Raw genomic sequence first — 17,577 nt, 5'->3', positions numbered from 1 at the left:
AACGAGTCTGACATGGACAAAACCTATACGAAAATTTGCCTTCCAAGCACGTTCACTTGTCGACAAATTTTTATCCTTTAGTTTTGACTAAAACGTTTCTTTACCATTATCTTAAAATTAGCTTTTAAATACATTTAAGGTTACTTAAAGGGACACAGTCACCTTTGTGACCGCGCTGACCTGGACACTAGATTTGTCAATTTTGAAAAATGTCCGCTTCAACCCGAAATCAAAAGTACGCTTCAAATACATCTAGAAATCGGCTTCAATCTTCCCAGTGTTTATTGGATTTTCAATCTTTTACTGGAAACCTGTTTCTGAGTATGCTTTTGGTCATCCTATGGTATTATTTCATCATATTTGGTTAAAAACAGTATGGATCGCGTCTCCAACGGAATATGAAAAGAAGAGGTGGGAAACGTGAAGGCGCCGTGCGGAAGAAATCGCCTGCGTTGACCAATATAACAAGAGAAATCAATCGAAAACATTGGAGAACAAATCTCCATTATATATATTTGGAAAATCGCATTTTCTCAACCTGGCGAAAGGTTCGTGCGGAGGGAATGTTCGTAAACGATTCGAACTTCGCGTCATAGCTGCTTGGTTTGGACCTCAGACGAAGACAAGCTTCTGTACACAGTCGATTATCTCCGCGACAAGGAAAACCTGTATAAGAACCTTGTTTTCTACGGGTCGAGCAAGCGTTCTTGTAATGACATGGGTTTGGTTCCTAAATTTAGATAACAGAGAAGTTGTGGAAACGAAATTATAAATGCAAAATATGTGATTGAAAGCAGAAATTAAGCTTACCGGTAGTTTCGCTACAAAGTCGTTTTGCCACACTGCAGTTCAGGCGATTCGCTATGATTTAAAATTGACATATTCTCTTATATTTGAACTCAATTTGCTTCTTATGCAAACACTGTGAAACGTAGAAACAGCTAAGATAATTTTTCACACGACCGGATACCGAAATAAACAATTAAATGATTCTTCGACTTCAGTGGTATTCGTTGACGTTTAGCTTTCCCTGGACAAGTCCATCCCTAGATTTTCCATAGTATCAAGAAAATGAGTGTTCTAATATGACATTAGGTCTATAATCACTATAATAATTTTGACTGGCACACACTTCGACTCGACAAGGTTTGTTTAGATTTTTTAAAGGATGCGCTTCCCAGCGCGAGACTTGTGGTGAAGTGTGATATGCAAATCAGCTAAGAAATGGTATCTAATGCACATGTGCACTAGGTGACTGTGTCCCTTTAAAGGGAAGATATTTTTTTAGTTCATTGTTGAAACAAGAAAGGGATGAAAGGTTTCGTGAAAACAGCAGTTAGAAATCTTGAAAAGAACGCGAGCTATCTGAAAAACAAAGTTTTGTAGGCAAAGCAGTGAGCGAGTGAAGGTGTCATAATCCAATTTATGCGGGACTGTGTTGACATATTACGTGGTAAAATTTACCTGCCATCTCAAATAACCGGCAAATTTGCATATATTTTTTTGCATTGTGTTGATTGCATGTCACGGCATTGTCTGTAAAATTTTACTGTGAAACAGCCATCCATTTTGGATTCAAGCATTGCGTAAAAGGTTGTTATGAAGAAAGCGAAAGTAGAAAAGTAGCCTTGGTTGAACGTCAAGAAAAAGCTGGGGCCAAAGAAGGTTGAAAAATCATTTGACGAAGCCAAAAAACTTCAGCTGGCGGAGAGCGACAAGGGTTCTTGGTACAACCAGTCAGATTTTCTTTCAAACCCATCCTCGTCAATAGATATCGGGGCAAGCGGGATAAAAATAACTGCCTCAGCAGCGGAGAAATTCGAAGACGACAGATAGGATAGTGGAGAGTCGAACATCAGTTTGAAGTCCGAAATCGAAGATACCGGCGACAATCCAGCCACTTTCGCCATTGTTGACCAGCTGAAAATAAGCAACGAACCTCAGCACCCAGCCTCGCGTACTGACAGCGGTTGGAAGTGTGTGTCCCGTGTCAACTCTGCTGGGGCTGCCACTTTCATGTTCAGCATCTATCTGCCATTTTCTTCTTTGTTTTGGCCTCGCTGGTGACCTTCTCGCGCCAGAATTTAACTTTCCCCATAAAGAAATCGCTTTACAATATTGCTTTTAAAGGCAGGCTATCATTTCAGCAATATATATGCCAGCAAAACCGACAAAATACGGCATCAAAGTCTAGATGGCCACCGATTTGCAAATTGGCTATGTAAGCAACTTTTCTGTTTGCCTTGGCAAACAAGCGAATGTTCCTTGTGCCAATGGCCTAGGTTATGATGTTGCGATGAAAATGGTAAGCCCATTTCTCAAAAAGCACAGCCATATCTTTTTTGATATATTTTTTTACTAACCCGAAGTTTACGGAAGATCTGCTTGCTCAAGGCACTTATGCTTTTGGCACAGTACAAAGCAATGGCAAAGACTTGCCGCCATGCGCAAAGGACAAACTTTGACCAGGGGAAAAAGTGTACATTCAGCACGGTAAAATTATTTTTTATCAAATGGCATAACAAAAGAGAAATTTCCTTCTTCTCCACAAATGTTTTGCCTAGCGAGCCATCATGCCTTGTTCCACAGAAAAAGAACGGGTGAATATTCAACTTGAGAAGCCCCGTGTTATCGATGTTTACACGGCAGACATGGGTTATTCCTTGCAGAAATGGTATAGGTATATCTTTTGGTTTTAATTTAATCTTTCGGTTTCTAATGGTTTCATTTTCGAATCAATCTATCGCACTAATCAAGAAAAACAAAAGCGACCCATTATCACCTTCAGGCTTGACCTAGAGAAACAACTAATTGATGGTTGTAGCCAAAGAAGGAGGAAAAGACGATTTCAGGAGGCTCTGACTCAACCTGTAGCTCGCGAATACATTTCCGTTCATGTCCAGGGTAGAAAGAGAAAGTGTGTTCATTGCATAAAGGCCGAGCAAAGAACACTAAAAGGATATAAAGTCGGGACGTGCTTTAAGGGTGGTTTGTGCAAGGTCGCGCTCTGCCACACATGCCACAATGAATATCACAAGCTCAAGCATAAATTGCAAGCCCTATATTTCGTTTTTGTGGACATACAATGAAATTCAACAGGCATGTTAGCCTCCCACGCACACATCCTCAGGCGTTCATCACTGGTTTCCTCTCCCATGAACGTTTGCTGATTTGAACAGCCACTTCCGTTCGGTTTTCATGCTCTCATGCTATGTCTATGCATGGTTGTAACTCCCAAGGTTGTTCGGAGTGATTTATTCTGTTCTTTTTGTGTCTCTACCTTGGGTAAAAGACAGAGTACCAATTTTTGGAAAAAGGTCTATGGATATTTCAGGTCTCATCAAAAGTGCCGTTGACATCACAGTGACAGAACGTTTGTTGAGCAATCTTTTCATCTGTGCTCTACACTGTTACAAGCGACTCCTTCATTGTGGAAAACTATCAATTACCTATCTTTGGCTCAAAGACGAGAATAAAAGACTTTGAAAAAGGTGGCTTACGAACCAAGCATCTACGAAAGGATTCAATGGCAGAGGAAGGCCTTGTCACAGAAAAACTACAACAATCAACTGTTATGTCGCGTGTATCGCATTAAGAACCCTTTCAGAATTCCTCCGCTTGGAGTGGTGGTGCAGTGAAATCATTGAAGTTTCCTGCCATGCAGCCAGGCAATTGTACTCCATCCAGATTTCCTACCACTTGTACTTCTTTGTTTTACCATGGAATACCTGTAGGACTGGTGGTAGATTTCAGGTTTCTTGTTTTTCCTCCATCACAATTCTTGACCTCTACGCCTAAACATTACAGTGGTTATGCAGTTTCATCACGTAAACCATCTGAACCAAGTAATGGCGTTGCTGCTGCCACATCAGTCAACCTTACCATAGAGTATCCCAGTAAAACCATGAACAAAACACTTGAAGGACTATAAAGTCATAGGAAAGGCTCTTGCATATGGTCCACCACAGAGAGTCACAACTGCGGTTGTCAAATGTAAAGTTTTGACTAAAGATGTTGTCGAAAATATTCTAATCTTATCAAACAAAGCGAATGGTCGCTGTTCTAGACGGAACACTGAGGAAATGTGGGATGGACGACCTAGTCAGCTTTGACTTTCAATTGCTTTGTGATGAATGGAAAGAAAGAGAGCACTGTTCTTTTCTTTCCTTATGACATGTTGTGTTTCAACAAGCGAGCCTGATGTGAAGTGGCTGCCAAGTGCTACTGTTGCCAAGGCTGTGTTGCTTAAGATGTTGTCAAAAATGTTCTAAAGATCTTACCAAACAAAGTGAATGGCCTCTGTTCTAGACAGAACCCATCTTCACTGAGGAAATGTGGGATGGACGACCTAGTCAGCTTTGACTTTCAATTGCTTTGTGATGAATGGAAAGAAAGAGCCCACTGTTCTTTTCTTTCCTTATGACATGTTGTGTTTCAACAAGCGAGCCTGATGTGAAGTGGCTGCCAAGTGCTGCTGTTGCCAAGTCTGTATTGCTTAAGCAGCATAATTCACAAATGAATGCTACTGCATCTGTTCTTGGAGTGCTCATCAAGACTGGCTGCATGGAGGTATGTCACTTTTTCCTTATTTTACAACAAAACAGCTATATTTCTCATCTTATTTTTCTTTTTTATTTCTGTTCTATGGCTGTTGACGTAAAAACTTTTTCTTTTCTGCTACATTGTAAGGGGCCGACCTTGACTCTTACTGGGGGACGGGAGGGGGGGGGGGGGAATATGGGTGATTCAGTTGATGTAAGAATTTTATTTCCCAGAATCTTTGGTGATAGAATTTTTTTTCCTTACATACGAGGGTGAAGGGTTTTTTTTTCAGCATTATACGACAGGAAATATAATTTATTTAGTGCAGGAGGGTTTTTTTCGCTGGGTATTCCCTTGCAACAATTTTTTTCCTCTAAGTATTTTTGTCATCTGAATCAGATTTCTCATTGAACGCTCATGTGCTTTAACCCTTTGACTCCTGAGTTTTTCAGTAATTTCTTGTTAATCATGACATACACTCATAAAAAAGCCTCTACCAACTTTCCTTTGAGAGTTAAGTACCTATAACCATACATATTTAGAAAGTAGACATGTCAAGGATTCCAAATAATTTATTAACTTTTGGTTAATGATTCACCAGTAAAATAATTTATTCAAAATGGCGACTGAAATGAGAAAAAATGGATCTTTTACATACATTCTTGTTTAAATTTTCACCTTTGTATAAAGGAAAAGTGAAAAAATTGCAATTCTGCGAAGTATTTAGACTCTGTGAAGTACATTCCAGTTATTTCAATCTTCCGTCTCGCGTATCTATTTGTCTCTGTCACCAACAAATCCCACAGCTCATTGGTAAGCAATGCATCAAAGAAAACAACAGGTAAGGAATCCACCTCAAAGTCAAATGTTTGACCATGTTCAGGGCCTCTAAATTCAGGGTACTGAACCACAAACCTTTCGTTAGTTGCACTCCACTCGATAGGTGGGTTTTGCTGAGCAGCTCTTTGTTGTTGGCGGCGTCTTCCAACCAATACTCGACGTGCTGGAGCTGTCGAGGTGCTTGCTCGTTCACGTTGTTCAAAACCACGTGGCATTGCGGCACTTTCCGACTCTGAATAATCGGACCAACTTGAAAAGAAATCGTCGCTGCTATCCGGCGTTTCAAAGATTATTCCATGTAGTTCGGCCATGTCATCAATACGATCCGCCATTTTTTAAGTGCTCGCGAACAGACTTAAAAAAAGTCGAGGAAATTTGGTCTAATTTGGCGAATACTAAGTGAGAGTGAAACGAGTGCGTAAACAACTTCATGTAAGACGAATTAAGTGTCTTTTGACAAAAGATGGGGCCTCTATGAGCCTTTTTTAAGTCAAAACGTACCCCTAATTTGGAAGCGCGCGTAAATGCGCGCTCAGGAGTCAAAGGGTTAAGACCTGATGCAAAGGAGGGATGAAGTTAAGGATAAGTTATAGCACTTCATAAACTTTGTAGTTGTAAAAGTTCTCAGCTTCATTTATCCAACCATCAAGATCATCAATTAATTCACAAGGGCAGATCCATACATTACACCTCTGATCCTTGTTCGCTTAGGAGCTAGGAAGTCATACTTGGAGAGGCCCATTCAGTATCTCTATCCGTTGGAACTATCTTGTGACAGAGAAACAGACAAGCCCAGAGTAAACCTGAATGCTCATGTACCAGCCTTCAGGCTGAGAAGAGATGCGGCGGTCGCAGCACCAACTCAGATACAGATTATAGCCGATGAAGAAGAATGAACTTTGAACATAGTTAATTGAGGGACTGGTTATGAAACTTTGCCATGAAAACAATGGTGCTGCAGTTTATGTTGAAAGGGCCGCGACCCTGCACAATCCTTTGTTTTAACTGTTCACACCACAGTTGAATATCTTAGCAGGAACGTTTCTATTGGTCAGTTGCTCCAACACATTTCGAAATCTATTGTAGTTTGTGCACGGTCAAGGCCAAAAACGCTAACAAAAACATATAACAAAGGAGTTTGTCAAGCTTCATAACCATTGCCTTTCATTAACTATGCTTTGAACAAGCACTTAGAAACTTTCAGTACTTTCATTCCAATAGATTTATGTGATTTACTTAGTCTTTGTTGTTCATCCCTTTTTTGTGATGAGCAGGGGAAGTGTGTAGTGGGTAGTGTGACATAGCCTTATCTAAATCTGCATTATTATCTAAAGTTAAGTTTTTCTGTTTTCCAGCATGTTTGTAATTTACTGTATTTTTTCCATTATGTTCTCATGTTCGTCTTGTTCTGCCTCAACTAGCTTTGTGGCTATTTGTGGAACAAGCCCCTTATGTAATCTGAATTTAATTTATAAATAAATTGTCGTTGTTATTGTTGACAGCACGACATTTTCATGTTAATTGAGTTTGAATCAATAATACGAAAAGGAAATGAAATCGCTAGTTTTTGATCAATAAGATAAGGAATCATTGATGGACACCTTCTAAATATTGACAGTGATTTGTGATTTCATTGCATAGCACAGCATTAGGAGAACTTGAAACTTGCCCAATATAATAAAGGTAGAAGCGAGTCGCTGTGGGCGTATGAACCGTGAGTGTATTTGTCAGAGAATTTAGAATAAATAGTTTTGTTTATTTGAACTGTGATATTGTGAAATACGGCCGTCCAGGCTTTCATGACAATGCAAACTGATTGAGCTTCTAGGAAGTTTCATGTGCCATTAGGTTCAGTAACAGCATGTTTCTTTTTTTCTTCCAGCAAGCCAGTAATACAGGCCTATAAGGTGGGGGAGTGGGGGTGTTCAGTACTCTTTAAAAGTCCTAAGAGCTTTAAAAAGAACAGTCAACTATTTCCCACTCAGTACCTTGCTGGCTATTATGTATAGTAATCATCTCCAATCTCTAGATTTTTGGCAATTGAACTAGCATGGCATAGAAATGAATGCCTGTCAAAGAAAACAGAACTGAGACCAGGGTCGCCAGCAGCGGAAATTGAAGATTGTGCTTCTATCTTGTGTCCAAACAACAACATTCTGCTCCAAATCACCCGCATGATCCCAGTCACGTCTTGCAAATGCAAAAGAAGAAGCTCTCAGAGGCTACAAAGGTAGATTCAAAAAACATATAGCCATGAAAAGAAACACCACATCTTGCCACAAAACAAATACATGTAGTGGGGTCCGGCAATACAAAAACTGCAAGATAAAGATCATTACATGGTTCAAATCCTATCCATACAAAGAAAACAAGAGAGGCTGTACTGTGACCGGATGTACGGAAACAAGTCAAACCAAGCCAAAATTAAATGCCTCAAAGGGCATAAGAACTGCAGTTGCTAAACAGGAACAAGAGCTCAAATAAACAGGCAAGAAATGCAGTACTGATAACCAAGAAGTGACTTTCAGATCAAAATACAAAACATGTGACGGTTAATCGTGGTTTTGTTCAGTGACCATCAATGCAAACGGCTGTCAAAGAAAACGTAACAGAGGCCAGCAGCAGAAATTGAAGATTGTGCTTCTATCTTGTGTCCAAACAACAACATTCTGCTACAAATCAGCTGCATGATTCCAGTCATGTCTTGCAAATGCAAAAGAAGTGCAAGCATGTTGTGATGACCAAACAATAATTACTGCGAGAATAAATGGGAAGAACTGCTTGTCCAACCTAGAACTTCTTCACAACTGCCAATTGGTTAGCTTAAACATGGAGCAATCCTATAAGACCAGGCTGAACAGTTCAGACTGTCAATCAAAAATCCCAAACGCGCGTATCTGATTGAGTGATTACCAAAGGTCTCACTTTAGCGCATTCAAGTTCCCGCAACTTCAATTCGAAAGGACGTGACGAGTCGGCGGAAAAGCTGTTTTAGTTCAAATTATTTAGTTCAAAATCAATCCAACGAATATGGCTACAGGAGAACAATTTAGAAAGGTAAGTTATCCGTCTATTTTGAGATTGGAAATTCATTTATCGGCTGGTAAAATCTTATCCTTTCGAGATATTCCGAAATGAAAAAGATAAAGTTCGCAAACAAACTCTGTCTCGAAATAGGTTGTTCTTCTGATACCGGTTTCCGAGATGGAATCGCTTCGAGCCTTTGTGTCGTTCAGCGATCGATCGCACGCAAGACAACTGGTAATCTTTTTGAAGTCTGCCTCTTATTGCTTACTGTATTAACTTAAAATATATTTAGTACTGGCTAATTTTAATACTAATGTGAGAGCCATTGCCATTATCATTTCATCCATAACATACATGAGAGCAACATCAGGTCGTGTTATGTTTATATCTTTGGTGATTTTTCGAATTAGCAAATTATGCAAATGTGCATGATCACGTATGTAATGTGTTTAGATGCTTTTATTTTTGACTTGTGCATAGAAGTTTAGAATTTATTACTACCACTTCTAGCTGATTAGTCATGTCATGATCGATAGATACACAAGCGGTAATGTGTTTATTTTTATAGCAAGCTTTTCCGAAAAAGGGAAATTTATATTACAGTCAATACTTATATATGCCAGCTATAATTATACTGCCATTTTTTACCTCGATATTGAAGTTGAACCTCAATTTCCCATTTTTCAGGTATTCTTTGTTTTATTGATAGTAAATTTGGTTACGAATTTGTTTGCTCTGAATAGAACAAGTCTGAAGAACTTGAACCCAAGATGACGACTCGAGCGGCCATTTAGCAGAAAACATCTGCCAAATTTTGAAAATCCCGCCAGTTTTGGCGAACAACACAGACTTGTTTTGGTTATCGGCATGCTCAGATGGAGGGATACAGATGTCCAGTTCATCGCAGGCTTCAGTTTATACCGGTAATGGTTTCGATCTTTGTACTGTGTATTTGGAAGGATTTCGAAATTGGAGGTAAGTTTTCCTATAATCTTTCGATTGCGGCAATGAAACTTGATCATTTCCGTTATTATCGTTAAACTCGCTAATTTCTGGTGTTTTACAAGATATATAGTTAGCGTTTAGCTTATTTTTATTGATAAATCGATTCCCTCTTCGATTTTACAAACAATAGTTCTTCTCTCTTTTTTCCTCGACCGTTACCGACAACATCAGCCATTATACTGATCCGTTTGGAAGCCCACAAAGCGCTTCAAAGGGGGTGTGTCCTTCCCTTTTAGTTTTATAGGCTCGCTCTGTGTTTAAGTTGTTGGGTATTAGACTTCAGAGCAGTAATCCCGAGTTCAATTCTTGGCCCAGACCGGCACTCAGGGTCTTAAAATAACTGAGGAGAAGGTGTTGCCTTTGCTCTGACATCTGCAGATGATCAAGTTTATTACTTCGTTCACTTTATCCTGTTTCACAATCATAAAAAGGGGTGGGATGAACAAATGGACTGAAAAGCAGCAACAACAGCACCCTACATAAGCTGACAACAGGTCTTACTCTCCAGAGAAATAATGTAAAACGGACACCTATGTTGCCCATTTATCCAGACCATCATTGTGATCATCACTGTCACATCCGTTACAGTACCCCTGTGGACCTTCACAAGGTCATTGACATTTACGGTTCCCTGCTCCCTTGTAGACTGCAGGCAGAAAACCTATTTCGCTAACATATAAAAGGCATTATGGAGGCTGCTACCTGCTCACTTCAATGAGTGTGACAGTACAAGTACCCATCTGGTATGTTTTAACAGAAAATAAACCCACCTGGCTGAAAACCAGCATACTGGCCTGTGACATTTAATTCATCTGCCTAGATTTATTTTTCTCTAACATGCTTTCTTTCCAAAATTGACATGTTAGTCAGCTGTACTATTTTAAGGGGAGAATGCAGAGCTCCAGTCGGTAACTGTTTTTGTCACATTACCAAAAAGATATACATAGGGCTAACTGAAAAATGTTGCCAAGGCCTTCCTCTGGGCCGGTGACTGGTAGGTGCAACAACAGTGAAGTGTTCAGTTTTTTCTTCTTAATTTTGGCTTCTGATATTATGGAACGTCTGAGAATATGTTTGAACCTACATATTTACTCAGTATCCATTTACTTTGTGATTGTGGCTTTCCTCTATCTCTGTGTATATTCATGGACATTTGACATACAGCACACCAGGTCAACACTAAAACCACATAGAATGTAACTTCCTACTGAGGAATGCCAAAAGACTGATTTCGGCACACACAAACTAAGCTTTGTTTGATGATTGTTTGATAAGTGTTTGATGGCTTGTTCCAATTTGCTTGCTTGCATAATCCTCTTTTTATTTACTAAGTGTAAATTTGCTTGTGCAAACCACTCCTATAAGTTATTTAGAACAGCAAGTCATATATAAGATAAGAACCTGGATACTAAGTATGATTTACCCGTTAGGGACCTGGTATTGGTTTACCACAACCACATTGTTCTCCTTTTGCCTTCTTTCCATTCTAAAGCAAGTGTCAAGTGGTTTTGATGATCTTCTTTTGCTATGGTTGTGTCATGGTGGTATCCATGGACACAGGAAAGGTCCTTGATGTGGAAGCCCTTAGCCAAGGGTGTAAACAGTGTGGGCGCCATGAACACCTGGATAAAACCTCTCTGGAATATCAGATATGGAAAGCTGATCACACTTAAGGTTACCTTATACCTTCAGAGGTGTCTCGCATCCAAGTTATGTAGCGCGTCCAGTTTAAACTGTCGATACCTTAACCCCCATATCAAATTAAAGCTTAGAGAGCTGGCTATCAAACTATACCAAGAATTTCAAAATAAAATGAATTGTCGAATTTTTCACGACCTCTAAATGCGAGCGTCTGAATCACCTTTTGAAAGCTACAAGTCAGAGCAAATTTTGTTTTGCGCTAATTTTATTTGCTCCTCAGTTTCCGGACCCAAAGTGCTAAAAAAACGTGTCTGCGTTTAGCCGTATTGAAAAGTGAAAAGTTTTAGGACATTTTTGAAATCGAATCAAAAAAATGTGGAGTGATGGTACAAAAATCGCTCTCAGAGAAAAAATATTTTGGCAGACACGTTTTTGTTGTTTATATGTTAAACTAGCTACTGTCCAAATTTGAAGGCAAAAGTTTTAGCTCTATGAAGTGGCTCCTCCAAGTGAAAACTTGATTCGAGAAAACAGTGCTAAACATTTGGCAATTCATTTTATTTCAAAATTCTTGGTATAGTTTGATAGCCAGCTCTATTAGCTGCTTTAATTTGATATAAGGGTTCAGGTATCTACAGTTTAAACCGGACGTGCTACATCGTTTGGACGCGAGACACCTTTGAAGGTATACGGTACCCATAATGCAAAGCAAATTTCCCGGGATCTACTCCTGCTATGGAACCAGAAGGAGCAGACCCCATGTTCCACAATCTCAGGTACACTGAATTTTATGGGGACAGGGACAGTAAGAGTTACAGTAGAGTGAAGGGTGTTTATCAAAACGCTGGAATTGAAGTAGAAAAGAAGGAATGCATCGGTCACGTGCAAAAGAGAGTTGGATCTGCTCTCCCTAAATTAAAGCATGACAATTCAGGCCTCGGAGGCAAAGGTAAACTAACAGACAGGCAAATTGATAAACTTCAAAATTATTATGGCAAAGCCATAAGGTTTAATGTGGGAAATTTGGCTGGGATGAAGAGAGCCATACATGCTAGCCTTAGGCATTGTGCATCAAGTGAGGCACACCCTCTTCAGGACCACTGCACAGGGAGTACAAGCTGGTACAGGTATCAGCAGGACAAGGCCAACCGCACAAACCTGTACAAGCATGGATCTGGCCTTACCTTAGCTGTGATTAAAGAGGTAAAGCCAGAATATGTCAGGCTTAGTGAGGATAACTTGCTCAAGAAGTGCCTGCATGGCAAGACACAGAACCAAAACGAGTCCTTGAATGGGATGGTGTGGCAGAGAATTCCTAAAGAAGTCTATGTTGGAAGTGAGACATTACAATCAGGCCTGTATGATGCAGTTGCCCATTTCAATATTGGCTCAATTGCTGTCATTGAGTTTTTTCAAGCCCTAGGCATCCCTCAAGCAACATGCACAAGCTTCAAACAGGGAGAGATTGAATTTCTCAGTTCACAATTGGTAACCTACAGAGCAAATATAAATGTCGTATTTTCGATCCACCCAGTGGGTATAAAAACACAAGCAAAAACTTACAGCAAATAGAATGCCCTGCTGTTCTCACAAAAAGAACAATGTTGCCTAAAGAGCGACTCAAATCAAGCCATTCTAAGCAAACAATGAGATGAAGACAGGATAAAAACCATGGTCTTGCCTAATCATTTAATGGTGTACTCAAACACAGGAGAAAAAAATTAAGCCCTGCAACACAAACCTCACAGCTATGGAGCAGAGCAAAGCGATGACAAAAACACATCCATAACAAAAAGCAAACTTATGCCCTTAATTTCACCCAGTGCATAGCTCTCCTAGAAGCTACAAAAGGAAGAAAGGATCAAAAAGCAAATTATAGCCATGATAAGAAACACCACATCTTGCTGCAAAAACAAATAGCTGGGTCTGGCAGAACAAAAACTGCAAGATAAAGATTATGACATTGTTCAAATCCTATCCTTACAGAAACAACAAGAGGTCAAATGAACAGACAAGAAACGTGGAACTCATAACCCAGAAGAGATTTTGAGATCAAAATACAAAACAGGTGACAGTTAAGCACATGGCTTTGTTCAGTGACTATCATGCAAATCATCTGAATCATAACATTAACCCTCTGCAAGCATACGAGAACATACTTCGGGATCACTAGTATTATTAATTCATTTATTCGTATATTTATTTCTTTATTTATTTATTTATTTATTTATTTATTTATTAAACTTTTACTATTTTCCTCCTTTTACTTATTATTAATTGCCATTATAGCAGAACAGCCCTTTTCAAGGAGTTTTAATTAATGTATGTATGTAAGCTGTAGGAGTTGTGTAGACCTTCCACCAGCATTTTACATGTTTGAGGTAGACTGAGAAAGAAACCAAAAAAAGCTTATTTTCACAAACTTTTTAACTCGCTGCGTCTTTTCAGCTTTGTCTTACAAATGCACATGTTTTTCAGTTGAGGGCTGAAATAAAGGACAATATAGGACATTTTAAGAAATATGGAATTTTATAGTACTCGAGACCCTGGAATGATGATTCATATTAAACATGTCTCTGTACTCAGAAGTAAATAAATAAGTTTTGCCTAAGGTTAAAACCACATGGCATGGATTGAAATCCACAGTGTATACTGCTTCCAAAGCTTGAAACTCTCTTGCAGCCAATCCGATCATGTCAAACAAGAACAGCTAACACAATGCAAGGTTGGTGACAACAGCAAGCTGTGCTCCTACTGAAACAAGTGTGGTCATGGCAGAAATGACCCCACCAGGATCAGGAGAAATGACTGCCTAGCCTACAGCACAATCTGTGTCCAATGTGGTCAACCAGAACACTTTGAAACCATGTGTCGCAGCAAGGGCATATTTAATCGATTCCAGCAACCCTCTCCTCCAAGTGGCACCAATACAGATACAGAGGGTGCCATCTTTGATTCCCTCTGCACCCCAACCAGCCTCAGCCTAGAACCTGGCATATTAAACTCATGTCTTTGAAATTGATTAACTCCTATCTATTATTTGTTCAGCCTGTGAAGCTTAACCCATTTAACTTTTCCTATCCCCAATGTACATTAATGGAACAGTTTGCCAAGGTCTGTTGTTGAAGCCATAAACTAAAACTACTTTAAGAATGGACTTACCAGTTTTCTTAAATAAATTAGTTCTGTAACCATTGTACTTCAAATGTCATTGTATAAACTCAAATACATTTTTACAAAGTTACATTTCATTTTGTAAATGGCCATCTTACTTAAAGGAGTCCCCACCCCTATTTATCTTTTTTTTAGGGAAACCTTTTCGAGTCCACCTCTTGTTTTCCTTTTCAATATGTGATTTCTATGTTAGTTTTGTTTTGGCTGCCTCTTGAATAAATGTTGTTGTTAGCTGTTAAACACTAATCAAAGCACTCTGTGAGGGGACTCATGAATTGAACAGGAGACTGAAATGATATTTTTTAAGTGTATGACTTGTTTACCATGACCAAATACCAAGATGGAAATGTCCCTCTTGCCCTGCCCATTTAAACTGCAGTACCGTAAGTGAAGTCAGTCGTAGCAATTATCACGACCCAACGAGCAGTACATGTAATCAATTTTAATTCAATGACATCATTATCAAAACCTGGTGCGAGGCCAATACAGATAACTGTGCAAGGGAATCATGGGTCTGTGACAAGACTCTGGAACTGGGCTTGGGGCTGATACTATCTTGCCTGACCTGGTTAACACCAAGTCATCAGCAAAAGACGAAGTCTTCAAAAGATTTTTAAAGAAGATTGAGGGAATAGGAGCTCTTGACGACTCCTTGTTAGCAAATGACGCTGCAGAGAGCCTTATGGGACAACGCCTTCATTCAAGGTGGTAAATTGACTTTGTATTAGTTTGTGTTTTTCTTTTTTCTTCCAGAGAGGGTTTAGAGGAGGGGACAGAATCACGGGTCTGCAACAAGACTCTGGAACTTGGCTTGGGGCTGATACTATCTCGCCTGACCCGGTTAACACCAAGTCATTAGTAAAAGACGGAGGCCTCAAAGAAATTTTAAAGAAGATCGAGGGAATAAGAGCCTTTGACGACTCCTTTTTAGCACCTGATGCTGCCGAGAACCTTATGGGACAACGCCTTCATTAAAGGTGGTAAATTGACTTTGTATTAGTTTGTGATTTTCTTTTTTCTTTCCAGAGAGGGTTTCGGGGAGGGGACCCTTCCACTGTGTATGTCTGTGTTGGCCATTTAATTTTGGTTTTTCTTTCTGCCATTCAGCCTTATCCCCCCAGTGTGTGAGGTTGGTCCTTTGCAGGTGGATCAGATTGCTTGGGAGTTACCATCGTAATCAGCAATAAACATTGATGTTTTGGATGGGCTCCACAATAGATTTAGACTCCGTTTCCTTCCCAGGGACAAGCTTAAATCAGCCAATAAGAACAAACCATCTGCACTTCTCCATCCGACTGTAATAGATGAGTATCTCGCTAAAGGAGGTTTCCTTAGGCAGGGTTGCTGGTCCTTTTTACACTCCTCCATTCCCTACTTTGCATGTCATCAGTTTCGGTGTTATTTCTAAAAAGGGTCAACCTGGGAAGTGGTGCCTTATCGCTGACCTGTCCTCTCCTGATGGTGCTAGCGTGAATGATGGCATTAACATGGAGGAATTTACCTTGCACTACATCACAGTAGATCAAGTCATCTGCATGGTGTCCAGTTTTGGGAGAGATGCGATTGTGGCTAAATTTGAGGTGGAATTGGCTTATCGAACATTCCAGTCCACCTAGCTGATGGTGCTCAGTTGGGGATGAAATGGCGTGGTCAGCCCCTTACATTTACAATTCAGTAGCTGATTCCGTCTAATGGATTTTAGCAAACACACTATTACACTATTTGGACAACTTTATTGCTACAGGCCCCCCAGCTTCTCCTCAATGTGGCCAGAACTTGCAAACCGCAATGCCTATTTGCCAGTGTCTTGGTTTGCCCCTCCATCCAGGGAAATGTGTCGGGCCATCACAGGTGCTTACAGTCCTTGGGATTGAGTTGGACTCCCTTGAGCACATTGCTGGCTTCCTGCGGACAAATTACAGGCTTTGAAGGAGTTAATTACCTCACGGCTATGCTACCTTAAAAGTGGTGTCATTGATGGAAGCTCAAGTCTCTCATTGGCCACCTTAATCATGGGGCCAAAGTAGTTTGGCCGGGCAGGGCCTTTTTACGCCATATGATCGACTTGCTGGCATGTTTCCAGAGGAAAAATCACCCTATCCAGCTTAATAATGAATTTCATCAGGATGTCCAATGGTGGCAGCAATTTTTGACTCACTGGCATAGTGTTAGCTTCTGGCTCTTCGAGGGTTGTCCCCTACTTCGGACGTAGGAGTTGCATCCAACGCGGCAGGTTCATTTGGCTTTGGGGCCTTTTTCCAGGGCTTCTGGTTTGCTGGTTCATAGGCTACTGTACAACAATCACAGTCCATTGCCTATCAAGAACTGTTCCCAGTAGTGGTGGTAATCGATTTACTGATGCACTTTCTCGTTTCAATTGCCAGCAATTCAGGCCCCTAGTCCCAGAGGTGCAACACTTACTGACTCTGCTTCCATCCCAGCTGAAAGGGGCCTTGATCTCTGCACTCTAGAGCAGCAGTGCTGGTCCTTTATGTCGCAAGGCTTGGCTACGTCCACTAGGCATCATATACACCCCCCCAGAGAAGATTACTTTGTTGAGTTCTGTCGCCAATTGGGAACGCTTCACCCCTCTGGTTCTCCTTGTCCAGCTGATGAGTGGACACTATGTTTATTTGCAACCTTTTTGGAACAGTCTATCCATCACTACTTCATAAAGGTTTACTTGTTGGGCATTCATGCTCTCCACATTCAACAAGGACTTCCTGATCTGTTACATTGAAATCATTCTCACTTCAGTAACCTATGTGTTAATCCTATAGGGTTTGAGCTTGAAAGGAGGCATGTACGTACTGCCAAGATAATTTACAGTTACGACTGGTACACACTGACTGATAAGGTCCTAGACCATGCTTATTGGTTCTCGCTCATAAATGTTTTATGGAATTGCTCCTGTCTCTTTCCAAAAAAAAGTATACTTGCAAATACAATCTACGTAGGAAACTGACCTTTTACTCAGCAAAGTTAACTTAAAAAGGCTGTTTACTAGACGCCTGCAGAATTTCATGATTATATTATACAAGAGTCTGTTTTTTACCAACTATCCAAGTTATTTAAGGAATATGTTAAATATGCGTACCTCATCCTATAATCTACGTGGTAATTATATTCTGGACCTTCCCAAAGCAAAAACGACTACTTATGGGCTACACTCCTTTTCATACTTAGTTAGTAAAATATGGAACTCTCTCCCGTACACTTACAGGACATCTGATTTTTTTCAATTCAAGCAAAAGATCCTTAAATATGAGGCCTTTCCACAGTGTTTATAATGTTGTATGTATATAGTGTATATATAATGATAGAATTGTAATTGTAATTGTATTTCAT

At 40.0% G+C, this 17,577-nt stretch overlaps 1 pseudogene; it reads left to right on the top strand.

The window, feature by feature from the left end:
• Positions 1 to 10,616: 10,616 nt before the first annotated feature.
• On the top strand, positions 10,617 to 12,740 carry LOC146483586 (uncharacterized; annotated as a pseudogene).
• The last annotated feature ends 4,837 nt before the right edge of the window (positions 12,741 to 17,577 follow it).

The sequence above is a fragment of the Pavona decussata genome, unplaced genomic scaffold, assembly GCF_977016875.1.
Source record: "Pavona decussata unplaced genomic scaffold, jaPavDecu1.1 SCAFFOLD_38, whole genome shotgun sequence".
In the NCBI taxonomy this organism is placed as follows: domain Eukaryota; kingdom Metazoa; phylum Cnidaria; class Anthozoa; order Scleractinia; family Agariciidae; genus Pavona; species Pavona decussata.
Note: the sequence above shows the minus strand (reverse complement) of the source record. Positions and strands in the feature narration are given on the sequence as shown.